At 46.4% G+C, this 23940-nt stretch overlaps 18 non-coding genes and 4 pseudogenes across 18 annotated transcripts; 21 read left to right on the plus strand and 1 right to left on the minus strand.

The window, feature by feature from the left end:
- Positions 1-5343: 5343 nt before the first annotated feature.
- Positions 5344-5522, minus strand: LOC135014173 (U1 spliceosomal RNA; annotated as a pseudogene).
- Positions 5523-9293: 3771 nt separating this feature from the next.
- On the plus strand, positions 9294-9457 carry LOC135014200 (U1 spliceosomal RNA). The gene has a single exon (XR_010212751.1). It is a non-coding gene; the product is annotated as a U1 spliceosomal RNA (small nuclear RNA).
- Positions 9458-9609: 152 nt separating this feature from the next.
- On the plus strand, positions 9610-9772 carry LOC135014102 (U1 spliceosomal RNA). The gene has a single exon (XR_010212674.1). It is a non-coding gene; the product is annotated as a U1 spliceosomal RNA (small nuclear RNA).
- A 1616-nt stretch (positions 9773-11388) lies between these two features.
- On the plus strand, positions 11389-11551 carry LOC135013982 (U1 spliceosomal RNA). Its single transcript, XR_010212567.1, has one exon. It is a non-coding gene; the product is annotated as a U1 spliceosomal RNA (small nuclear RNA).
- Positions 11552-11604: 53 nt separating this feature from the next.
- Positions 11605-11768, plus strand: LOC135014168 (U1 spliceosomal RNA). The gene has a single exon (XR_010212725.1). It is a non-coding gene; the product is annotated as a U1 spliceosomal RNA (small nuclear RNA).
- A 2424-nt stretch (positions 11769-14192) lies between these two features.
- On the plus strand, positions 14193-14356 carry LOC135013912 (U1 spliceosomal RNA). Its single transcript, XR_010212500.1, has one exon. It is a non-coding gene; the product is annotated as a U1 spliceosomal RNA (small nuclear RNA).
- A 152-nt stretch (positions 14357-14508) lies between these two features.
- Positions 14509-14644, plus strand: LOC135014134 (U1 spliceosomal RNA; annotated as a pseudogene).
- A 698-nt stretch (positions 14645-15342) lies between these two features.
- On the plus strand, positions 15343-15506 carry LOC135013953 (U1 spliceosomal RNA). Its single transcript, XR_010212540.1, has one exon. It is a non-coding gene; the product is annotated as a U1 spliceosomal RNA (small nuclear RNA).
- Positions 15507-15658: 152 nt separating this feature from the next.
- LOC135014017 (U1 spliceosomal RNA) lies at positions 15659-15821 on the plus strand. Its single transcript, XR_010212596.1, has one exon. It is a non-coding gene; the product is annotated as a U1 spliceosomal RNA (small nuclear RNA).
- Positions 15822-16495: 674 nt separating this feature from the next.
- On the plus strand, positions 16496-16659 carry LOC135014198 (U1 spliceosomal RNA). The gene has a single exon (XR_010212749.1). It is a non-coding gene; the product is annotated as a U1 spliceosomal RNA (small nuclear RNA).
- A 152-nt stretch (positions 16660-16811) lies between these two features.
- LOC135014035 (U1 spliceosomal RNA) lies at positions 16812-16974 on the plus strand. Its single transcript, XR_010212614.1, has one exon. It is a non-coding gene; the product is annotated as a U1 spliceosomal RNA (small nuclear RNA).
- Positions 16975-17647: 673 nt separating this feature from the next.
- LOC135014007 (U1 spliceosomal RNA) lies at positions 17648-17811 on the plus strand. Its single transcript, XR_010212587.1, has one exon. It is a non-coding gene; the product is annotated as a U1 spliceosomal RNA (small nuclear RNA).
- Positions 17812-17963: 152 nt separating this feature from the next.
- LOC135014136 (U1 spliceosomal RNA) lies at positions 17964-18099 on the plus strand (annotated as a pseudogene).
- Positions 18100-18800: 701 nt separating this feature from the next.
- On the plus strand, positions 18801-18964 carry LOC135013959 (U1 spliceosomal RNA). Its single transcript, XR_010212546.1, has one exon. It is a non-coding gene; the product is annotated as a U1 spliceosomal RNA (small nuclear RNA).
- Positions 18965-19116: 152 nt separating this feature from the next.
- LOC135014018 (U1 spliceosomal RNA) lies at positions 19117-19279 on the plus strand. The gene has a single exon (XR_010212597.1). It is a non-coding gene; the product is annotated as a U1 spliceosomal RNA (small nuclear RNA).
- A 674-nt stretch (positions 19280-19953) lies between these two features.
- On the plus strand, positions 19954-20117 carry LOC135014043 (U1 spliceosomal RNA). The gene has a single exon (XR_010212622.1). It is a non-coding gene; the product is annotated as a U1 spliceosomal RNA (small nuclear RNA).
- Positions 20118-20269: 152 nt separating this feature from the next.
- On the plus strand, positions 20270-20421 carry LOC135014060 (U1 spliceosomal RNA; annotated as a pseudogene).
- A 685-nt stretch (positions 20422-21106) lies between these two features.
- LOC135013920 (U1 spliceosomal RNA) lies at positions 21107-21270 on the plus strand. Its single transcript, XR_010212507.1, has one exon. It is a non-coding gene; the product is annotated as a U1 spliceosomal RNA (small nuclear RNA).
- Positions 21271-21422: 152 nt separating this feature from the next.
- LOC135014068 (U1 spliceosomal RNA) lies at positions 21423-21584 on the plus strand. The gene has a single exon (XR_010212641.1). It is a non-coding gene; the product is annotated as a U1 spliceosomal RNA (small nuclear RNA).
- Positions 21585-22523: 939 nt separating this feature from the next.
- LOC135014039 (U1 spliceosomal RNA) lies at positions 22524-22686 on the plus strand. Its single transcript, XR_010212617.1, has one exon. It is a non-coding gene; the product is annotated as a U1 spliceosomal RNA (small nuclear RNA).
- Positions 22687-23360: 674 nt separating this feature from the next.
- LOC135013945 (U1 spliceosomal RNA) lies at positions 23361-23524 on the plus strand. Its single transcript, XR_010212532.1, has one exon. It is a non-coding gene; the product is annotated as a U1 spliceosomal RNA (small nuclear RNA).
- A 152-nt stretch (positions 23525-23676) lies between these two features.
- LOC135014020 (U1 spliceosomal RNA) lies at positions 23677-23839 on the plus strand. Its single transcript, XR_010212599.1, has one exon. It is a non-coding gene; the product is annotated as a U1 spliceosomal RNA (small nuclear RNA).
- The last annotated feature ends 101 nt before the right edge of the window (positions 23840-23940 follow it).

Raw genomic sequence — 23940 nt, forward strand, 5'->3', positions numbered from 1 at the left:
CTGAAGCACTCACTCATCATGGGAAAGTACCAATGTGTTTCTTCATTGGTTGATGGAAGAAACATCTTACAAAAACTCTCCACATTATTGACTTTTTAAAATGTTTCTAGGAATCATTCTAGATGAATGCTTATTAGCCTTTGTCAGTAAGTACTTTCGCAAAGTGTCGCTGTGGCGCAATCAGTTAGTGTGTAAGGCTATTAACCAAAAGGTTGGTGGTTCAATCCCACCCAGGGACTTAATTGACCTTGTTATCAGATTTTGGTGATTTTTAAGTAGACAAGTCAAAATTTCAAACCCACTGTTATGGTGTAGGGTACCTGGCCTTCTCTGATGTTTAGATTTGATTCAGTGATTTTATAAAAACAGCTAGGAAGCACAATTTAGCAGTGGGTTGCAGAGAAAAAGAAATATGCTGGCAGAAAAATCCAATTGAGTGATTAAACAGCTCTTCATTTTCTGGCTTTATTTTTATACTAACAAATTTGTTCTCTGAAAAGTGTCCACAAAGCCAAGTCTCTGATTAACACCTTTGTAGGGATGGTTTTTCACCTATTACTAAATTAAACTTGCTTCATTGGAAAGGCAGCAAGATGCATCCTCATTTCAATGTCTACTGAAATAATACAGGTTGACACCAGGAAACATTAACGCCACTGCATCCTTGCTGCTTTCGCATGTGGAAGTCTGTTTAATGTGAAAACAAGGTGATATCTAATTAGCACACAGGTAAGGAATTAAGAAAATCTTTATTTAAGGGTGAAGATGTTTCTCACAAAATCGTTGCCCCAATGCATCATTGAAATTCAAGCTGGAAAGATGATTTTAATATATCACTTGTACATTTTGTATTGCTCTTCTGGTGACAATGTAGTTTGTTTTTGTCAATTACCATTTTAATAATCGGGTAAAGAAAATTAATTGGATTTTTGAAAGAAAACAATACTGTCAATATACTATTAAAACAAATTAAAATGGTAAAAGTTATTGTACTTTAAGTAAAAATAAAAGAGCAAAAATATCAATCCCAGTTTTGGATTACTTTAATTAACAAAAAAAAATGCATATAGCAGAGGATAGTTTCAATCTGCCTACCTCTGGGTTATGGACCCAGCATGCTTCCATTACAGTACTCTGCTGCACATGTAAGTGCAAGAGATCCTGAAGCACTCACTCATCATGGGAAAGTACCAATGTGTTTCTTCATTGGTTGATGGAAGAAACATCTTACAAAAACTCTCCACATTATTGACTTTTTAAAATGTTTCTAGGAATCGTTCTAGATGAATGCTTATTAGCCTTTGTCAGTATGTTCTTTCGCATAGTGTCGTTGTGGCGCAATCGGTTAGTGTGTAAGGCTATTAACCAAAAGGTTGGTGGTTCAATCCCACCCAGGGACTTAATTGACATTGTTATCAGATTTTGGTGATCTTTAAGTAGACAAGTCAAAATTTCAAACCCCCTGTTATGGTGTAGGGTACCTGGCCTTCTCTAATGTAATCAGAGTTAGATTTGATTCAGTGATTTTATAAAAACAGCTAGGAAGAACAATTTAGCAGTGGGTTGCAGAGAAAAAGAAATATGCTGGCAGAAAAATCCAATTGAGTGATTAAACAGCTCTTCATTTTCTGGCTTTATTTTTATACTAACAAATTTGTTCTCTGAAAAGTGTCCACAAAGCCAAGTCTCTGATTAACACCTTTGTAGGGATGGTTTTTCACCTATTACTAAATTAAACTTGCTTCATTGGAAAGGCAGCAAGATGCATCTTCATTTCAATGTCTACTGAAATAATACAGGTTGACACCAGGAAACATTAACGCCACTGCATCCTTGCTGCTTTCGCATGTGGAAGTCTGTTTAATGTGAAAACAAGGTGATATCTAATTAGCACACAGGTAAGGAATTAAGAAAATCTTTATTTAAGGGTGAAGATGTTTCTCACAAAATCGTTGCCCCAATGCATCATTGAAATTCAAGCTGGAAAGATGATTTTAATATATCACTTGTACATTTTGTATTGCTCTTCTGGTGACAATGTAGTTTGTTTTTGTCAATTACCATTTTAATAATCGGGTAAAGAAAATTAATTGGATTTTTGAAAGAAAACAATACTGTCAATATACTATTAAAACAAATTAAAGTGGTAAAAGTTATTGTACTTTAAGTAAAAATAAAAGAGCAAAAATATCAATCCCAGTTTTGGATTACTTTAATTAACAAAAAAAAATGCATATAGCAGAGGATAGTTTCAATCTGCCTACCTCTGGGTTATGGACCCAGCATGCTTCCATTACAGTACTCTGCTGCACATGTAAGTGCAAGAGGTCCTGAAGCACTCACTTATCATGGGAAAGTACCAATGTGTTTCTTCATTGGTTGATGGAAGAAACATCTTACAAAAACTCTCCACATTATTGACTTTTTAAAATGTTTCTAGGAATCGTTCTAGATGAATGCTTATTAGCCTTTGTCAGTATGTACTTTTGCTAAGTGTAGCTGTGGCGCAACCAGTTAGTGTGTAAGGCTATTAACCAAAAGGTTGGTTGTTCAATCCCACCCAGGGACTTAATTGACCTTGTTATCAGATTTTGGTGATCTTTAAGTAGACAAGTCAAAATTTCAAACCCCCTGTTATGGTGTAGGGTACCTGGCCTTCTCTGATGTAATCAGAGTTAGATTTGATTCAGTGATTTTATAAAAACAGCTAGGAAGCACAATTTGGCAGTGGGTTGCAGAGAAAAAGAAATATGCTGGCAGAAAAATCCAATTGAGTGATTAAACAGCTCTTCATTTTCTGGCTTTATTTTTATGCTAACTAATTTGTTCTCTGAAAAGTGTCCACAAAGCCAAGTATCTGATTAACATATTTGTAGGGATGGTTTTTCACCTATTACTAAATTAAACTTGCTTCATTGGAAAGGCAGCAAGATGCATCCTCATTTCAATATCTACTGAAATAATACAGGTTGACACCAGGAAACATTAACGCCACTGCATCCTTGCTGCTTTCTCATGTGGAAGTCTGTTTAATGTGAAAACAAGGTGATATCTAATTAGCACACAGGTAAGGAATTAAGAAAATCTTTATTTAAGGGTGAAGATGTTTCTCACAAAATCGTTGCCCCAATGCATCATTGAAATTCAAGCTGGAAAGATGATTTTAATATATCACTTGTACATTTTGTATTGCTCTTATGGTGACAATGTAGTTTGTTTTTGTCAATTACCATTTTAATAATAGGGTAAAGAAAATTAAGTGGATTTTTGAAAGAAAACAATACTGTCAATATACTATTAAAACAAATTAAAATGGTAAAAGTTATTGTACTTTAAGTAAAAATAAAAGCTAAAATATCAATCCCAGTTTTGGATTACTTTAATGAACAAAAAAAAAATTCATATAGCAAAGGATAGTTTCAATCTGCCTACCTCTGGGTTATGGGCCCAGCATGCTTCCATTGCAGTACTCTGCTGCACATGTAAGTGCAAGAGATCCTGAAGCACTCACTCATCATGCGAAAGTACTAATGTGTTTCTTCATTGGTTGCTGGAAGAAACATCTTACAAAAACTCTCCAGATTATTGACTTTTTAAAGTTTTTCTAGGAAACGTTCTAGATGAATGCTTATTAGTCTTTGTCAGTATGTGCTTTTTGCAAAGTGTCTCTGTGGCGCAATCGGTTAGTGTGTTCAGCTATTTATCAAAAGGTTGGTGGTTCAATCCCACCCAGGGATGTAATTGACCTTGTGATCAGATTTTGGTGATATTTAAGTAGACAAGTCAAATTTGCAAACCCCCTCTTATGGTATAGGGTACCTGGCCTTCTCTGATGTAATCAGAGTTAGATTTGATTAAGTGATTTTATAAAAAAACAGCTAGGAAGCACAATTTAGCTGTGGGTTGCAGAGAAAAAGAAAAATGCTGGCAGAAAAATCCAATTGAGTGATTAAACAGCTCTTCATTTTCTGGCTTTATTTTTATGATTACAAATTTGTTCTCTGAAAAGTGTCCACAAAGCCAAGTATCTGATTAACATCTTTGTAGGGATGGTTTTTCACCTATTACTAAATAAACTTGCTTCATTGGAAAGGCAGCAAGATGCATCCTCATTTCAATATCTACGGAAATAATACAGGTTGACACCAGGAAACATTAACGCCACTGCATCTTTGCTGTTTTCTCATGTGGAAGTCTGTTTAATGTGAAAACAAGGTGATATCTAATTAGCACACAGGTAAGGAATTAAGAAAATCTTTATTTAAGGGTGAAGATGTTTCTCACAAAATCGTTGCCCCAATGCATCATTGAAATTCAAGCTGGAAAGATGATTTTAATATATCACTTGTACATTTTGTATTGCTCTTCTGGTGACAATGTAGTTTGTTTTTGTCAATTACCATTTTAATAATCGGGTAAAGAAAATTAATTGGATTTTTGAAAGAAAACAATACTGTCAATATACTATTAAAACAAATTAAAATGGTAAAAGTTATTGTACTTTAAGTAAAAATAAAAGAGCAAAAATATCAATCCCAGTTTTGGATTACTTTAATTAACAAAAAAAAAAATGCATATAGCAGAGGATAGTTTCAATCTGCCTACCTCTGGGTTATGGACCCAGCATGCTTCCATTACAGTACTCTGCTGCACATGTAAGTGCAAAAGATCCTGAAGCACTCACTCATCATGGGAAAGTACCAATGTGTTTCTTCATTGGTTGATGGAAGAAACATCTTACAAAAACTCTCCACATTATTGACTTTTTAAAATGTTTCTAGGAATCGTTCTAGATGAATGCTTATTAGCCTTTGTCAGTATGTACTTTTGCAAAGTGTCGCTGTGGCGCAATCAGTTAGTGTGTAAGGCTATTAACCAAAAGGTTGGTTGTTCAATCCCACCCAGGGACTTAATTGACCTTGTTATCAGATTTTGGTGATCTTTAAGTAGACAAGTCAAAATTTCAAACCCCCTGTTATGGTGTAGGGTACCTGGCCTTCTCTGATGTAATCAGAGTTAGATTTGATTCAGTGATTTTATAAAAACAGCTAGGAAGCACAATTTAGCAGTGGGTTGCAGAGAAAAAGAAATATGCTGGCAGAAAAATCCAATTGAGTGATTAAACAGCTCTTCATTTTCTGGCTTTATTTTTATGCTAACAAATTTGTGCTCTGAAAAGTGTCCACAAAGCCAAGTATCTGATTAACACCTTTGTAGGGATGGTTTTTCACCTATTATTAAATTAAACTTGCTTCATTGGAAAGGCAGCAAGTGATGTCATCCAAGCAGTGGGTCAAAGTTGGCTTCAAACCTCGTCTGCTTATGAAAAGAGAAAAGGGGTATGCAGGGCATGGCGGCCTTTTGCGGTGCTTGGATGACCCCTAGTTCGCATTAAATAATGCAGTCGAGTTTCCCACATTTGGGGAAATCACAGGGGTCAGCATACCCAGAATGCAATGAATGAACCGCACCCTGGGAGAACAGTCTTCATGACCATGGTATCTCCTATGCAAAATAAGTATGATTTGGGATAGGGCTGGGGAGGGCCGCTGCTCAGGCACATCTCTGTCAAGTAAAGGAGATTCAACTGAGGCAGCACAAGGGAACTCTCATCTGGGGACAACAACTGCAGGGAGAACACATATTTTCAGATGAACATGGGAGGGCAGAAGGCTGCCTAATACTGAAGCACCCCCAAACAACAAACCAAATGCAACAACTAGTGCAAGCATTCCTGGGGGAAGGCCTGCTGCAGATGGATTTGCATATGGCGATGTCATCCAAGCAGTGGGTCAAAGTTGGCTTCAACCCTCGTCTGCATATGAAAAGAGAAAAGGGGCGTGCAGGGCATGGCGGCCTTTTGCGGCACTTGGATGACCCCTAGTTCGCATTAAACACCTCCACCCTCCGTCGGTGTGGGGCTCATGTTGGCTATGCCCCAGCCCCTGAAGGATTCAAGCTGATTTCTTGCAGCAGCTGGGCACTGTAACAGCTCCAGAGCTGCTCTGTAAGGCAAGTAAAAGGGTGTGGGCCCTGCAGCACTACCTGTAGTTCGCATTGTGCGAGACCCCTAGTTCGCATTAAACACCCCCACCCTCCTTCGGTGTGGGGCTCATGTTGGCCATGCCCCAGCCCCTGAAGCATTCACGCTGATTTCTTGCAGCAGCTGGGCACTGTAACAGCTCAAGAGCTGCTCTGTAAGGCAAGTAAAAGGGTGTGGGCCCTGCAGCACTACCTGTAGTTTGCATTGTGCATTGGAAGGCACAAAGTAAGCAGACGGGAGGAGAAGTCAGGATAGTGCACAAGGGTATAGACGGGAGGGGCTCAAGAAAAAAGAAGTGGAAACAGACAGCAAACTAGGCTTCCAATGCACAATTCAAACTACAGGTAGTGCTGCAGGGCCCACACCCTTTTACTTGCCTTACAGAGCAGCTCTGGAGCTGTTTAATCACTCAATTGGATTTTTCTGCCAGCATAATTTTTCTCTTACGTCCTAGAGGATGCTGGGGACTCCGTAAGGACCATGGGGGATAGACGGGCTCCGCAGGAGACATGGGCACTTTAAGAAAGACTTTAGATCTGGGTGTGCACTGGCTCCTCCCTCTATGCCCCTCCTCCAGACCTCAGTTTACTACTGTGCCCAGAGGAGACTGGGTGCTTTTCAGGGAGCTCTCCTGAGTTTCCTGACAGAAAGTATATTTGTTAGATTTTTTTATTTTCAGGGAGCCTGCTGGCAACAGACTCCCTGCATCGAGGGGCGGAGGGGAGAGATGCACACCTACTTCTGTGAGTTGATAGGCTCTGCTTCTTAGGCTACTGTACAGCATTAGCTCCAGAGGGATCGGTACGCAGGTCTCACCCTCGCCGTCCGTCCCAGAGCCGCGCCGCCGTCCCCCTCGCAGAGCCGGAAGATAGAAGCCGGGTGAGTATGAGAAGAAAAGAAGACTTCAGAGGCGGCGGAAGACTTCATGATCTTCACTGAGGTAACGCACAGCAGTAAAGCTGTGCTCCATTGCTCCAATACACCTCACACACGGCAGTCAGTGTAAGGGTGAAGGGCGCAGGGGGGACGCCCTGGGCAGCAATATAGACCTCTCTTTGGCAAAATAAATATATATGCAGCTAGGCACTGTATATATATATAAGAGCCCCCGCCATTTTTTTACTATATTTGAGCGGGACAGAAGCCCGTCGCTGAGGGGGTGGGGCTTCTCCCTCAGCACTCACCAGCGCCATTTTCTCCACAGCACCGCTGAGGGGAAGCTCCACGGACTCTCCCCTGCTTATACCACGGTAGAAAGAGGGTCTTAAAGAAGAGGGGGGCACATAATTAGGCGCATATATATATGGAAATACAGCGCTACTGGGTAAACATAAAATTATTGTGTTTTTTTCCTGGGTCATATAGCGCTGGGGTGTGTGCTGGCATACTCTCTCTCTCTGTCTCTCCAAAGGGCCTTGTTGGGGAACTGTCCTCAGATAAGAGGATTCCCTGAGTGTATGGTGTGTCGGTACACGTGTGTCGACATGTCTGAGGTAGAAGGCTCTCCTAGAGAGGAGCAGGAGCAAATTAATGTGGTGTCTCCATCGACAACGCCGACACCTGACTGGATGGATATGTGGAATGTTTTAAGTGCTAATGTAAACTTATTACACAAGAGATTAGACAAAGCTAAAGCTAGGGAACAGTCAGGGAGTCAACCCATGCCTGTCCCTATGTCGCAGGGACCTTCGGGGTCTCAAAAGCGCCCACTATCCCAAATAGTTGACACAGATATCGACACAGATTCTGACTCCAGTGTCGACTACGATGATGCAAAGTTACAGCCAAAATTGGCTAAATGTATTCGATATATGATTATTGCAATAAAAGATGTTTTGCACATCACAGAGTCCCCTGTCCCTGACACGAGGGTACACATGTATAAGGGAAAGAAACCTGAGATAACCTTTCCCCCCTCACATGAGTTGAACGGATTATGTGAAAAAGCTTGGGAATCTCCAGACAAAAAGCTGCAGATTCCCAAAAGGATTCTTATGGCGTATCCTTTCCCGCCAATGGACAGGATACGGTGGGAATCCTCCCCTAGGGTGGATAAAGCATTGACACGCTTATCCAAAAAGGTAGCGCTGCCATCCCAGGATACGGCTACCATCAGGGACCCTGCTGACCGCAAGCAGGAGGTTACCCTAAAGTCCATTTACACACATTCTGGTACCTTACTCAGACCGGCAATTGCGTCGGCCGGGGTTGTAGCGCGGTGGCAGCATGGACAGATACCTTATCAGCAGAGATTGAGACCCTAGATAAGGATGCTATGTTATTGACCATTGGGCATATAAAAGATGCTGTCCTATATATGAGAGATGCTCAAAGTGACATTAGTCTACTGGGTTCTAGAATAAACGCTATGTCGATTTCTGCTAGACGAGTCCTATGGACCCGGCAATGGACAGGTGATGCCGACTCAAAAAGGCATATGGAGGTTTTACCTTACAGGGGTGAGGAATTGTTTGGGGAAGGTCTCTCGGACCTAGTCTCCACAGCTACAGCTGGTAAATCAAATTTTTTGCCTTATATTCCCTCACAGCCTAAGAAAGCACCACATTATCAAATGCAGTCCTTTCGATCACAGAGAAACAAGAAAGTACGAGGTGCGTCCTTTCTTGCCAGAGGTAAGGGCAGAGGGAAGAAGCTGCACAACACAGCTAGTTCCCAGGAACAGAAGTCCTCTCCGGCCTCTACAAAATCCACCGCATGACGCTGGGGCTCCGCTAAAGGAGTCCGCCCAGTTGGGGGCACGTCTTCGAGTTTTCAGCCACATCTGGGTTCATTCGCAGGTGGATCCCTAGGCAATAGAAATTGTTTCTCAGGGTTACAAGCTGAAATTCGAAGAGGTGCCTCCTCGCCGGTTTTTCAAATCGGCCCTACCATCTTCTCCCCAGGAAAGGGAGATAGTGTTAAATGCAATTCACAAATTGTATCTTCAACATATGCAGATGAGGGTTCCAGCCAACTTTGGCCCACTGCTTGGATGACATCACCGTATGCAAATCCGTCTTCTGCAGACCTTCTCCCAGGAATGCTTGTACTAGTTGTTGCATTTGGTTTGTTGTTTGGGCGTGCTTCAGTATTAGGCAGCCTTCTGCCCTCCCATGTTCATCTGAAAATATGTGTTCTCCCGGCAGTTGTTGTCCCCAGATGAGAGTTCCCTTGTGCTGCCTCAGTTGAATCTCCTTTACTTGACAGAGATGTGCCTGAGCAGCGGCCCTCCCCAGCCCTATCTCAAATCATACTTATTTTGCATAGGAGATACCATGGTCATAAAGATTGTTCTCCCAGGGTGAGGTTCATTCATTGCATTCTGGGTATGCTGACCCCTGTGATTTCCCCAAATGTGGGAAACTCAACTGCATTATTTGTGGTAGTGGGGGACTGTGTTTGTGTTTTCCTCTGGTCAGCTCTGGTAAAAGTCAGATTTCTTTGTCTCAGATCTTCCTCTAGCCTTGTTCTTCTTTCGAGAGTTCCATTGTGCTGCCTCAGTTTGATCTCCTTCACTTGACAGGGGGGTACCCGAGCAGCGACCCTCCCCAGCTCTAGCCCAACTCCTACATACCTGCCAGGTGAGATACTATGATCATGAAGGTGCTTCTCCCAGGGCAAGGCTCACCCATTGCACTCTGGGTGTGCTGCTCCTGCGATTTCCCCAAATGTGGGAAACTTGACTGCATAATTTGTGTTTCCCCTGGTCGGCTCTCGTATAATTCAGATCTCTTTGTCTCAGGTCTCTCTCCAGCCTAGTTTGCTGTCTGTTTCCACTTCTGTTTTCTTGAGCCGCTCCCTTCTATGCCCTTGCGCACTATCCTGACTTCTCCCGTCTGCTTACTTTGTGCCTTCCAACGCACAATGCGAACTACAGGTAGTGCTGCAGGGCCCACACCCTTTTACTTGCCGTACAGAGCAGCTCTGGAGCTGTTACAGTGCCCAGCTGCTGCAAGAAATCAGCTTGAATGCTTCAGGGGCTGGGGCATAGCCAACATGAGCCCCACACCGAAGGAGGGTGGAGGTATTTAATGCGAACTAGGGGTCATCCAAGCACCGCAAAAGGCCGCCATGCCCTGCATAACCCTTTTCTCTTTTCATATGCAGATGAGGGTTCCAGCCAACTTTGGCCCACTGCTTGGATGACATCACCGTATGCAAATCCGTCTTCTGCAGACCTTCTCCCAGGAATGCTTTTACTAGTTCAGGGGTGGCCAACCAGGCAGAGACAAAGAGCCAAAAAATCTTGTTAGGTACGTCAAAGAGCCGACATCAAGCCGAAGGCGCGTGTGCAAAAATGGGGTGTGACTTTATGCCAGCTAGGACACACTGCCGGTATAAAATACATTGAAAAGGCTAGATTCAGCATAAGATACATTTTAAAGTCAGATCCAACATAAAATACATTGAAATAGTCACTTTCACATAAAATTATTGAAAAAGCCAAATCCATATAAAGGTGCCATCTGACCCCTGGGCCAGTGCAATATAGGTTGAGTATCCCATATCCAAATATTCCGAAATACGGAATATTCCGAAATACGGACTTTTTGGAGTGAGAGTGAGATAGTGAAACCTTTGTTTTCTGATGGCTCAATGTACACATACTTTGTTTAATACACAAAGTTATTAAAAATATTGTATTAAATTACCTTCAGGCTGTGTGTATAAGGTGTATATGTAACATAAATACATTCTGTGCTTAGATTTAGGTCCCATCACCTTGATATCTCATTATGGTATGAAATTATTCCAAAATATGGAAAAATCCCATATCCAAAATACCTCTGGTCCCAAGCATTTTGGATAAGGGAGACTCAACCTGTATAAGTGTTCCAGTGCCACTTGACTGCAGATTCCCTATAAAAAAATGGGGCCGCTTGCTTGAGTCTGCCACCCAGGCTAAAAGTTTCCAAGCCCGTGATTGTAGCAGCCCCTTATGTGTCCTATATTTACCAGTGGATGTCTCACCTATAGTATTTGGCTCCCTCAGTTTTCAGTCCCTGTAGTGTTGCTGTGTGTCTGGCTGGAGTGCAGCGGTTTCTGTATCTGTTGTGGTCATGTGACTTTGAGTGTTGGGAGCCACATTTGAGGAAAGAAAGAGCCTCATGTGGCTCAAGAGCCACAGGTTGGCCACCACTGTACTAGTTGTTACATTTGGTTTGTTGTTTGGGGGTGCTTCAGTATTAGGCAGCCTTCTGCCCTCCCATGTTCATCTGAAAATATGTGTTCTCCCTGCAGTTGTTGTCCCCAGATGAGAGTTCCCTTGTGCTGCCTCAGTTGAATCTCCTTTACTTGACAGAGATGTGCCTGAGCAGCGGCCCTCCCCAGCCCTATCCCAAATCATACTTATTTTGCATAGGAGTTTCCATGGTCATGAAGATTGTTCTCCCAGGGTGAGGTTCATTCATTGCATTCTGGGTATGCTGACCCCTGTGATTTCCCCAAATGTGGGAAACTCGACTGCATTAATTGTGGTAGTGGGGGACTGTGTTTGTGGATCTCCTTCACTTGACAGGGGGGTGCCCGAGCAGCGACCCTCCCCAGCTCAAGCCCAACTCCTACTTACCTGCCAAGTGAGATACTATGATCAGGAAGGTGCTTCTACCAGGGCAAGGCTCACCCATTGCACTCTGGGTGTGCTGCTCCTACGATTTCCCCAAATGTGGGACACTTGACTGCATAATTTGTGTTTCCTCTGGTCGGCTACTCGTATAATTCAGATCTCTTTGTCTCAGGTCTCTCTCCAGCCTAGTTTGCTGTCTGTTTCCACTTCTCTTTTCTTGAGCCCCTGCCTTCTATGCCCTTGTGCACTCTCCTGACTTCTCCTGTCTGCTTACTTTGTGCCTTCCAACGCACAATGCAAACTACAGGTAGTGCTGCAGGGCCAACACCCTTTTACTTGCCTTACAGAGCAGCTCTGGAGCTGTTACAGTGCCCAGCTGCTGCAAGAAATCAGCTTGAATGCTTCAGGGGCTGGGGCATAGCCAACATGAGCAGCAAGATGCAGCACTGGACTACTAGTAATGTACTGTTGTATGCTGAGCACCACAATGCAGCACAAGACAATGAGCAGTGATACTGAGCACTGATGAGGATACTACTGAGAACTGACACTGAGCAGGAGAGACACACTACTAGTATTACTGAGCAGCAATAAGTAACCACTGATACTGGGCACTGATATTGAGATTTCCACTGAGAGAACATAGCCACGTCCTCTCCGCTCTCTCTTCAATGCACGAGTAAAAATGGCGGCAACGCGCAGCTCTTTATATGGAATCCGAATCTCGCGAGAATCCGACAGCGGGATGATGACATTTTCCCTTGTTCAGGTTTTCCGAGTCAGGCGGGAACAACCGAGCCTGCCACGGACCAGTGTAAACCACGTGGAGTTCGTCGGGAATTCGGTTCTCGGAGAACCGAACCCGCTCCTCTATATATACTATATTACTATGTTACTGTAGTATACAGAACACCACAATGCAATGAGCAGTGATAGTGAGCACTGATGAGGATACTAGAACTGACACTGAGCAGCAAGATGCAGCACTGGACTATTAGTAATGTACTGTAGTATGCTGAGCACCACAATGCAGCACAAGACAATGAGCAGTGATACTGAGCACTGATGAGGATACTACTGAGAACTGACACTGAGCAGGAGAGACACACTACTAGTATTACTGAGCAGCAATAAGTAACCACTGATACTGAGCACTGATATTGAGATTTCCACTGAGAGAACATAGCCACGTCCTCTCCGCTCTCTCTTCAATGCACGAGTAAAAATGGCAGCAACGCGCAGCTCTTTATATGGAATCCGAATCTCGCAAGAATCCGACAGCGGGATGATGACATTTTCCCTTGTTCAGGTTTTCCGAGTCAGGCGGGAACAACCGAGCCTGCCTCGGACCAGTGTAAACCACGTGGAGTTCGTGGGGAATTCGGTTCTCGGAGAACCGAACCCGCTCCTCTCTACCTTATACCCATCAATTTTTTTATTTTCAATCTAAGCCCCTGCAGTTTTCTGTAAGCATCTGCTTCGCTATGATGATCAACAAGTCACAAGGGCAAACACTCAGGGCTTGAGGCGTAGATCTTAGGACCAGCTGCTACAAGCATGGCAGAGGTGTCACTATCACTGGTGACACCCAGAAAGGTGGCGAGGGAGATTGTAATGCAGTGCGCGCAGATAAACAGCGCAATGGTAAAAAGGAGGCATGGTTTCATAGGTAGGGGCGTGGCCTGGTGGCCTGAATCTACATTTTGTTGCTCCGGGTGTCCCGGGGGTTGGGGGCTGCACCCGGGTACTAGTGTGTGAGCTGTGCTGGCTCCTGCACAGTGACAGGGCATGGCCACCCAGCATGACGCCTCCCTTCTTGACCATGCTGTAATTGCAGTCGCACTGCAGTTCAGCGTGATCATAAAAAATGGTGTAGGCTCCTGCTGGTGCAGGCTGTAGAGAAAAGCTGCTGTGACCACGCCCCCTGTGTCTCCTCCGTTGCAGACCCCATTTTGAAGCCTTGCCCCCGGACTAAGAGAAAAGTATGCCCTTGCGCACTATCCTGACTTCTCCTCCCGTCTGCTTAATTTGTGCCTTCCAACGCACAATGCGAACAACAGGTGGTGCTGCAGGGCCCACACCCTTTTACTTGCCTTACAGAACAGCTCTGGAGCTGTTACAGTGCCCAGCTGCTGCAAGAAATCAGCTTGAATGCTTCAGGGGATGGGGCATGGCCAACATGAGCCCCACACCAAAGGAGGGTGGGGGTGTTTAATGCGAACTAGGGGTCATCCAAGCACTGCAAAAGGCCGCCATGCCCTGCATGCCCCTTTTCTCTTTTCATATGCAGATGAGGGTTCCAGTCAACTTTGGCCCACTGCTTGGATAACATCACCGTATGCAAATCCGTCTGCTGCAGACCTTCCCCCAGGAGTGCTTGTACTAGTTGTTGCATATGGTTTGATATTTGATGGTGCTTCAGTATTAGGCAGCCTTCCGCCCTCCCATGTTCATCTGAAAAGATGTGGTCTCCCTGCAGTTGTTGTCCCCAGATGAGAGTTCCCTTGTGCTGCCTCAGTTGAATCTCCTTTACTTGACAGAGATGTGCCTGAGCAGCGGCCCTCACCAGCCCTATCCCAAATCCTACTTATTTTGCATAGGAGATACCATGGTCATGAAGATTGTTCTCCCAGGGTGAGGTTCATTCATTGCATTCTGGGTATGCTGACCCCTGTGATTTTCCCAAATGTGGGAAACTCGACTGCATTATTTGTGGTAGTGGGGGACTGTGTTTGTGCTTTCCTCTGGTCAGCTCTGGTAAAAGTCAGATTTCTTTGTCTCAGATCTTCCTCTAGCCTTGTTCTTCTTTCGAGAGTTCCCTGGTGCTGCCTCAGTTGGATCTCCTTCACTTCACAGGGGGGAACCCGAGCAGCGACCCTCCCCAGCTCTAGCCCAACTCCTACTTACCTGCCAGGTGAGATACTATGATCATGAAGGTGCTTCTCCCAGGGCAAGGCTCAACCATTGCACTCTGGGTGTGCTGCTCCTGCGATTTCCCCAAATGTGGGAAACTTGACTGCATAATTTGTGTTTCCCCTCGTCGGCTCTCGTATAATTCAGATCTCTTTGTCTCAGGTCTCTCTCCAGCCTAGTTTGCTGTCTGTTTCCACTTCTCTTTTCTTGAGCCGCTCCCTTCTATGCCCTTGCGCACTATCCTGACTTCTCCCGTCTGCTTACTTCGTGCCTTCCAACGCACAATGCGAACTACAGGTAGTGCTGCAGGGCCCACACCCTTTTACTTGCCTTACAGAGTAGCTCTGGAGCAGTTACAGTGCCCAGCTGCTGCAAGAAATCAGCTTGAATGCTTCAGGGGCTGGGGCATAGCCAACATGAGCCCCACACCGAAGGAGGGTGGAGGTGTGTAATGCGAACTAGGGGTCATCCAAGCGCTGCAAAAGGCCGCCATGCCCTGCACGCCCCTTTTCTCTTTTCATATGCAGACGAGGGTTGAAGCCAACTTTAACCCACTGCTTGGATGACATCACCATATGCAAATCCATCTGCTGCAGGCCTTCCCCCAGGAATGCTTGCACTAGTTGTTGCATTTGGTTTGCTGTTTGGGGGTGCTTCAGCATTAGGCAGCCTTCTGCCCTCACATGTTCATCTGAAAATATGTGTTCTCCCTGCAGTTGTTGTCCCCAGATGAGAGTTCCCTTGTGCTGCCTCAGTTGAATCTCCTTTACTTGACAGAGATGTGCCTGAGCAGCGGCCCTCCCCAGCCCTATCCCAAATCATACTTATTTTGCATAGGCGATACCATGGTCATGAAGATTTTTCTCCCAGGGTGAGGTTCATGCATTGCATTCTGGGTATGCTGACCCCTGTGATTTCCCCAAATGTGGGAAACTCGACTGCATTATTTGTGGTAGTGGGGGACTGTGTTTGTGCTTTCCTCTGGTCAGCTCTGGAAAAAGTCAGATTTCTTTGTCTCAGATCTTCCTCTAGCCTTGTTCTTCTTTCGAGAGTTCCCTTGTGCTGCCTCAGTTGGATCTCTTTCACTTGACAGGGGGGTGCCCGAACAGCGACCCTCCCCAGCTCTAGCCCAACTCCTACTTACCTGCCAGGTGAGATACTATGATCATGAAGGTGCTTCTCCCAGGGCAAGGCTCACCCATTGCACTCTGGGTGTGCTGCCCCTGCGATTTCCCCAAATGTGGGAAACTTGACTGCATAATTTGTGTTTCCCCTGGTCGGCTCTCGTATAATTCAGATCTCTTTGTCTCAGGTCTCTCTCCAGCCTAGTTTGCTGTCTGTTTCAACTTCTCTTTTCTTCAGCCGCTCCCTTCTATACCCTTGTGCACTATCCTGACTTCTCCTCCCGTCTGCTTCCTTTGTGCCTTCCAATGCACAATGCAAACTACAGGTAGTGCTGCAGGGCCCACACCCTTTTACTTGCCTTACAGAGCAGCTCTGGAGCTGTTACAGTGCCCAGCTGCTGCAAGAAATCAGCTTGAATGCTTCAGGGGATGGGGCATGGCCAACATGAGCCCCACACCAAAGGAGGGTGGAGGTGTTTAATGCGAACTAGGGGTCATCCAAGCACCGCAAAAGGCCGCCATGCCCTGCACGCCCCTTTTCTCTTTTCATATGCAGATGAGGGTTGAAGCCAACTTTGACCCACTGCTTGGATGACATCACCGTATGCAAATCCGTCTTCTGCAGAACTTCCCCCAGGAATGCTTGCACTAGTTGTTGCATTTGGTTTGTTGTTTGGGGGTGCTTCAGTATTAGGCAGCCTTCTGCCCTCCCATGTTCATCTGAAAATATGTGTTCTCCCTGCAGTTGTTGTCCCCAGATGAGAGTTCCCTTGTGCTGCCTCAGTTGAATCTCCTTTACTTGACAGAGATGTGCATGAGCAGCGGCCCTCCCCAGCCCTATTCCAAATCATACTTATTTTGCATAGGAGATACCATGGTCATGAAGATTGTTCTCCCAGGGTGAGGTTCATTCATTGCATTTTGGGTATGCTGACCCCTGTGATTTCCCCAAATGTGGGAAACTTGACTGCATTATTTGTGGTAGTGGGGGACTGTGTTTGTGCTTTCCTCTGGTCAGCTCTGGTAAAAGTCAGATTTCTTTGTCTCAGATTTTCCTCTAGCCTTGTTCTTCTTTCGAGAGTTCCATTGTGCTGCCTCAGTTGGATCTCCTTCACTTGACAGGGGGGTACCCGAGCAGCGACCCTCCCCAGCTCTAGCCCAACTCCTACTTACCTGCCAGGTGAGATACTATGATCATGAAGGTGCTTCTCCCAGGGCAAGGCTCACCCATTGCACTCTGGGTGTGCTGCCCCTGCGATTTCCCCAAATGTGGGAAACTTGACTGCATAATTTGTGTTTCCCCTGGTCGGCTCTCGTATAATTCAGATCTATTTGTCTCAGGTCTCTCTCCAGCCTAGTTTGCTGTCTGTTTCCACTTCTCTTTTCTTCAGCCGCTCCCTTCTATACCCTTGTGCACTATCCTGACTTCTCCTCCCGTCTGCTTACTTTGTGCCTTCCAATGCACAATGCAAACTACAGGTAGTGCTGCAGGGCCCACACCCTTTTACTTGCCTTACAGAGCAGCTCTGGAGCTGTTACAGTGCCCAGCTGCTGCAAGAAATCAGCTTGAATGCTTCAGGGGATGGGGCATGGCCAACATGAGCCCCACACCAAAGGAGGGGGGAGGTGTTTAATGCGAACTAGGGGTCATCCAAGCACTGCAAAAGGCCGCCATGCCCTGCATGCCCCTTTTCTCTTTTCATATGCAGATGAGGGTTCCAGTCAACTTTGGCCCACTGCTTGGATAACATCACCGTATGCAAATCCGTCTGCTGCAGACCTTCCCCCAGGAGTGCTTGTACTAGTTGTTGCATATGGTTTGATATTTGATGGTGCTTCAGTATTAGGCAGCCTTCCGCCCTCCCATGTTCATCTGAAAAGATGTGGTCTCCCTGCAGTTGTTGTCCCCAGATGAGAGTTCACTTGTGCTGCCTCAGTTGAATCTCCTTTACTTGACAGAGATGTGCCTGAGCAGCTCCCTCACCAGCCCTATCCCAAATCATACTTATTTTGCATAGGAGATACCATGGTCATGAAGATTGTTCTCCCAGGGTGAGGTTCATTCATTGCATTCTGGGTATGCTGACCCCTGTGATTTTCCCAAATGTGGGAAACTCGACTGCATTATTTGTGGTAGTGGGGGACTGTGTTTGTGCTTTCCTCTGGTCAGCTCTGGTAAAAGTCAGATTTCTTTGTCTCAGATCTTCCTCTAGCCTTGTTCTTCTTTCGAGAGTTCCCTGGTGCTGCCTCAGTTGGATATCCTTCACTTCACAGGGGGGAACCCGAGCAGCGACCCTCCCCAGCTCTAGCCCAACTCCTACTTACCTGCCAGGTGAGATACTATGATCATGAAGGTGCTTCTCCCAGGGCAAGGCTCAACCATTGCACTCTGGGTGTGCTGCTCCTGCGATTTCCCCAAATGTGGGAAACTTGACTGCATAATTTGTGTTTCCCCTCGTCGGCTCTCGTATAATTCAGATCTCTTTGTCTCAGGTCTCTCTCCAGCCTAGTTTGCTGTCTGTTTCCACTTCTCTTTTCTTCAGCCGCTCCCTTCTGTACCCTTGTGCACTATCCTGACTTCTCCTCCCCTCTGCTTACTTTGTGCCTTCCAATGCACAATGCACACTACAGGTAGTGCTGCAGGGCCCACACCCTTTTACTTGCCTTACAGAGCAGCTCTGGAGCTGTTACAGTGCCCAGCTGCTGCAAGAAATCAGCTTGAATGCTTCAGGGGCTGGGGCATAGCCAACATGAGCCCCACACCAAAGGAGTGTTGAGGTGTTTAATGCAAACTAGGGGTCAGCCAAGCGCCGCAAAAGGCCACCATGCTCTGCACGCCCCTTTTCTCTTTTCATATGCAGACGAGGGTTGAAGCCAACTTTGACCCACTGCTTGGATGACATCACCATATGCAAATCCATCTGCGGCAGGCCTTCCCCCAGGAATGCTTGCACTAGTTGTTGCATTTGGTTTGTTGTTTGGGGGTGCTTCAGTATTAGGCAGCCTTCTGCCCTCCCATGTTCATCTGAAAATATATGTTCTCCCTGCAGTTGTTGTCCCAAGATGAGAGTTCACTTGTGCTGCCTCAGTTGAATCTCCTTTACTTGACAGAGATGTGCATGAGCAGCGGCCCTCCCCAGCCCTATTCCAAATCATACTTATTTTGCATAGGAGATACCATGGTCATGAAGATTTTTCTCCCAGGGTGAGGTTCATTCATTGCATTTTGGGTATGCTGACCCCTGTGATTTCCCCAAATGTGGGAAACTTGACTGCATTATTTGTGGTAGTGGGAGACTGTGTTTGTGCTTTCCTCTGGTCAGCTCTGGTAAAAGTCAGATTTCTTTGTCTCAGATTTTCCTTTAGCCTTGTTCTTCTTTCGAGAGTTCCCTTGTGCTGCCTCAGTTGGATCTCCTTCACTTGACAGGGGGGTATCCGAGCAGCGACCCTCCCCAGCTCTAGCCCAACTCCTACTTACCTGCCAGGTGAGATACTATGATCATGAAGGTGCTTCTCCCAGGGCAAGGCTCACCCATTGCACTCTGGGTGTGCTGCCCCTGCGATTTCCCCAAATGTGGGAAACTTGACTGCATAATTTGTGTTTCCCCTGGTCGGCTCTCGTATAATTCAGATCTCTTTGTCTCAGGTCTCTCTCCAGCCTAGTTTGCTGTCTGTTTCCACTTCTCTTTTCTTCAGCCGCTCCCTTCTATACCCTTGTGCACTATCCTGACTTCTCCTCCCGTCTGCTTACTTTGTGCCTTCCAATGCACAATGCAAACTACAGGTAGTGCTGCAGGGCCCACACCCTTTTACTTGCCTTACAGAGCAGCTCTGGAGCTGTTACAGTGCCCAGCTGCTGCAAGAAATCAGCTTGAATGCTTCAGGGGATGGGGCATGGCCAACATGAGCCCCACACCAAAGGAGGGTGGAGGTGTTTAATGCGAACTAGGGGTCATCCAAGCACCGCAAAAGGCCGCCATGCCCTGCACGCCCCTTTTCTGTTTTCATATGCAGATGAGGGTTGAAGCCAACTTTGACCCACTGCTTGGATGACATCACCGTATGCAAATCCGTCTTCTGCAGAACTTCCCCCAGGAATGCTTGCACTAGTTGTTGCATTTGGTTTGTTGTTTGGGGGTGCTTCAGTATTAGGCAGCCTTCTGCCCTCCCATGTTCATCTGAAAATATGTGTTCTCCCTGCAGTTGTTGTCCCCAGATGAGAGTTCCCTTGTGCTGCCTCAGTTAAATCTCCTTTACTTGACAGAGATGTGCATGAGCAGCGGCCCTCCCCATCCCTATTCCAAATCATACTTATTTTGCATAGGAGATACCATGGTCATGAAGATTTTTCTCCCAGGGTGAGGTTCATTCATTGCATTTTGGGTATGCTGACCCCTGTGATTTCCCCAAATGTGGGAAACTCAACTGCATTATTTGTGGTAGTGGGGGACTGTGTTTGTGCTTTCCTCTGGTCAGCTCTGGTAAAAGTCAGATTTCTTTGTCTCAGATTTTCCTCTAGCCTTGTTCTTCTTTCGAGAGTTCCCTTGTGCTGCCTTAGTTGGATCTCCTTCACTTTACAGGGGGGTACCCGAGCAGCGACACTCCCCAGCTCTAGCCCAACTCCTACTTACCTGCCAGGTGAGATACTATGATCATGAAGGTGCTTCTCCCAGGGCAAGGCTCACCCATTGCACTCTGGGTGTGCTGCTCCTGCGATTTCCCCAAATGTGGGAAACTTGACTGTATAATTTGTGTTTCCCCTGGTCGGCTCTGGTATAATTCAGATCTCTTTGTCTCAGGTCTCTCTCCAGCCTAGTTTGCTGTCTGTTTCCACTTCTCTTTTCTTGAGCCGCTCCCTTCTATGCCCTTGCGCACTATCCTGACTTCTCCTCCTGTCTGCTTACTTTGTGCCTTCCAACGCACAATGCGATCTACAGGTAGTGCTGCAGGGCCCAGACCCTTTTACTTGCCTTACAGAGCAGCTCTGGAGCTGTTACAGTGCCCAGCTGCTGCAAGAAATCAGCTTGAATGCTTCAGGGGCTGGGGCATAGCCAACATGAGCCCCACACCAAAGGAGGGTGGAGGTGTTTAATGCAAACTAGGGGTCAGCCAAGCGCCGCAAAAGGCCACCATGCCCTGCACGCCCCTTTTCTCTTTTCATATGCAGACGAGGGTTGAAGCCAACTTTGACCCACTGCTTGGATGACATCACCATATGCAAATCTATCTGCTGCAGGCCTTCCCCCAGGAATGCTTGCACTAGTTGTTGCATTTGGTTTGTTGTTTGGGGGTGCTTCAGTATTAGGCAGCCTTCTGCCCTCCCATGTTCATCTGAAAATATGTGTTCTCCCTGCAGTTGTTGTCCCCAGATGAGAGTTCCCTTGTGCTGCCTCAGTTGAATCTCCTTTACTTGACAGAGATGTGCATGAGCAGCGGCCCTCCCCAGCCCTATTCCAAATCATACTTATTTTGCATAGGAGATACCATTGTCATGAAGATTGTTCTCCCAGGGTGCGGTTCATTCATTGCATTTTGGGTATGCTGACCCCTGTGATTTCCCCAAATGTGGGAAACTCGACTGCATTATTTGTGGTAGTGGGGGACTGTGTTTGTGCTTTCCTCTGGTCAGCTCTGGTAAAAGTAATATTTCTTTGTCTCAGATCTTCCTCTAGCCTTGTTCTTCTTTCGAGAGTTCCTTTGTGCTGCCTCAGTTGGATCTCCTTCACTTGACAGGGGGGTGCCCGAGCAGCGACCCTCCCAAGCTCTAGCCCAACTCCTACTTACCTGCCAGGTGAGATACTATGATCATGAAGGTGCTTCTCCCAGGGCAAGGCTCACCCATTGCACTCTGGGTGTGCTGCCCCTGCGATTTCCCCAAATGTGGGAAATTGACTGCATAATTTGTGTTTCTCCTGGTCGGCTCTCGTATAATTCAGATCTCTTTGTCTCAGGTCTCTCTCCAGCCTAGTTTGCTGTCTGTTTCCACTTCTGTTTTCTTGAGCCGCTCCCTTCTATGCCCTTGCGCACTATCCTGACTTCTCCCGTCTACTTACTTTGTGCCTTCCAACGCACAATGCGAACTACAGGTAGTGCTGCAGGGCCCACACCCTTTTACTTGCCTTACAGAGCAGCTCTGGAGCTGTTACAGTGCCCAGCTGCGGCAAGAAATCAGCTTGAATGCTTCAGGGGCTGGGGCATAGCCAACATGAGCCCCACACCGAAGGAGGGTGGAGGTGTTTAATGCGAACTAGGGGTCATCCAAGCGCCGCAAAAGGCCGCCATGCCCTGCATAACCCTTTTCACTTTTCATATGCAGATGAGGGTTCCAGCCAACTTTGGCCCACTGCTTGGATGACATCACCGTATGCAAATCCGTCTTCTGCAGACCTTCACCCAGGAATGCTTGTACTAGTTGTTGCATTTGGTTTGTTGTTTGGGGGTGCTTCAGTATTAGGCAGCCTTCTGCCCTCCCATGTTCATCTGAAAATATGTGTTCTCCCTGCAGTTGTTGTTCCCAGATGAGAGTTCCCTTGTGCTGCCTCAGTTGAATCTCCTTTACTTGACAGAGATGTGCCTGAGCAGCGGCCCTCCCCAGCCCTATCCCAAATCATACTTATTTTGCATAGGAGATACCATGGTCATGAAGATTGTTCTCCCAGGGTGAGGTTCATTCATTGCATTCTTTATTTGTTGGTAGTGGGGGACTGTGTTTGTGTTTTCCTCTGGTCAGCTCTGGTAAAAGTCAGATTTCTTTGTTTCAGATCTTCCTCTAGCCTTGTTCTTCTTTCGAGAGTTTCCTTGTGCTGCCTCAGTTGGATCTCCTTCACTTGACAGGGGGGTGCCCGAGCAGCGACCCTCCCCAGCTCTAGCCCAACTCCTACTTACCTGCCAGGTGAGATACTATGATCATGAAGGTGCTTCTCCCAGGGCAAGGCTCACCCATTGCACTCTGGGTGTGCTGCCCCTGCGATTTCCCCAAATGTGGGAAACTTGACTGCATAATTTGTGTTTCCCCTGGTCAGGTCTCGTATAATTCAGATCTCTTTGTCTCAGGTCTCTCTCCAGCCTAGTTTGCTGTCTGTTTCCACTTCTCTTTTCTTGAGCCGCTCCCTTCTATGCCCTTGCGCACTATCCTGACTTCTCCTCCTTTCTGCTTACTTTGTGCCTTCCAACGCACAATGCGAACTACAGGTAGTGCTGCAGGGCCCACACCCTTTTACTTGCCTTACAGAGCAGCTCTGGAGCTGTTACAGTGCCCAGCTGCTGCAAGAAATCAGCTTGAATGCTTCAGGGGCTGGGGCATAGCCAACATGAGCCCCACACCGAAGGAGGGTGGAGGTGTTTAATGCAAACTAGGGGTCAGCCAAGTGCCGCAAAAGGCCACCATGCCCTGCACGCCCCTTTTCTCATTTCATATGCAGACGAGGGTTGAAGCCAACTTTGACCCACTGCTTGGATGACATCACCATATGCAAATCTATCTGCTGCAGGCCTTCCCCCAGGAATGCTTGCACTAGTTGTTGCATTTGGTTTGTTGTTTAGGGGTGCTTCAGTATTAGGCAGCCTTCTGCCCTCCCATGTTCATCTGAAAATATGTGTTCTCCCTGCAGTTGTTGTCCCCAGATGAGAGTTCCCTTGTGCTGCCTCAGTTGAATCTCCTTTACTTGACAGAGATGTGCCTGAGCAGCGGCCCTCCCCAGCCATATCCCAAATCATACTTATTTTGCATAGGAGATACCATTGTTATGAAGATTGTTCTCCCAGGGTGCGGTTCATTCATTGCACTCTGGGTATGCTGACCCCTGTGATTTCCCCAAATGTGGGAAACTCGACTGCATTATTTGTGGTAGTGGTGGACTGTGTTTGTGCTTTCCTCTGGTCAGCTCTGGTAAAAGTCAGATTTCTTTGTCTCAGATCTTCCTCTAGCCTTGTTCTTCTTTCGAGAGTTCCTTTGTGCTGCCTCAGTTGGATCTCCTTCACTTGACAGGGGGGTGCCCGAGCAGCGACCCTCCCCAGCTCTAGCCCAACTCCTACTTACCTGCCAGGTGAGATACTATGATCATGAAGGTGCTTCTCCCAGGGCAAGGCTCACCCATTGCACTCTGGGTGTGCTGCCCCTGCGATTTCCCCAAATGTGGGAAACTTGACTGCATAATTTGTGTTTCCCCTGGTCGGCTCTCGTATAATTCAGATCTCTTTGTCTCAGGTCTCTCTCCAGCCTAGTTTGCTGTCTGTTTCCACTTCTCTTTTCTTGAGCCGCTCCCTTCTATGCCCTTGCGCACTATCCTGACTTC

This window comes from Pseudophryne corroboree, unplaced genomic scaffold, assembly GCF_028390025.1.
Source record: "Pseudophryne corroboree isolate aPseCor3 unplaced genomic scaffold, aPseCor3.hap2 scaffold_279, whole genome shotgun sequence".
Taxonomy (NCBI): Eukaryota; Metazoa; Chordata; class Amphibia; order Anura; family Myobatrachidae; genus Pseudophryne; species Pseudophryne corroboree.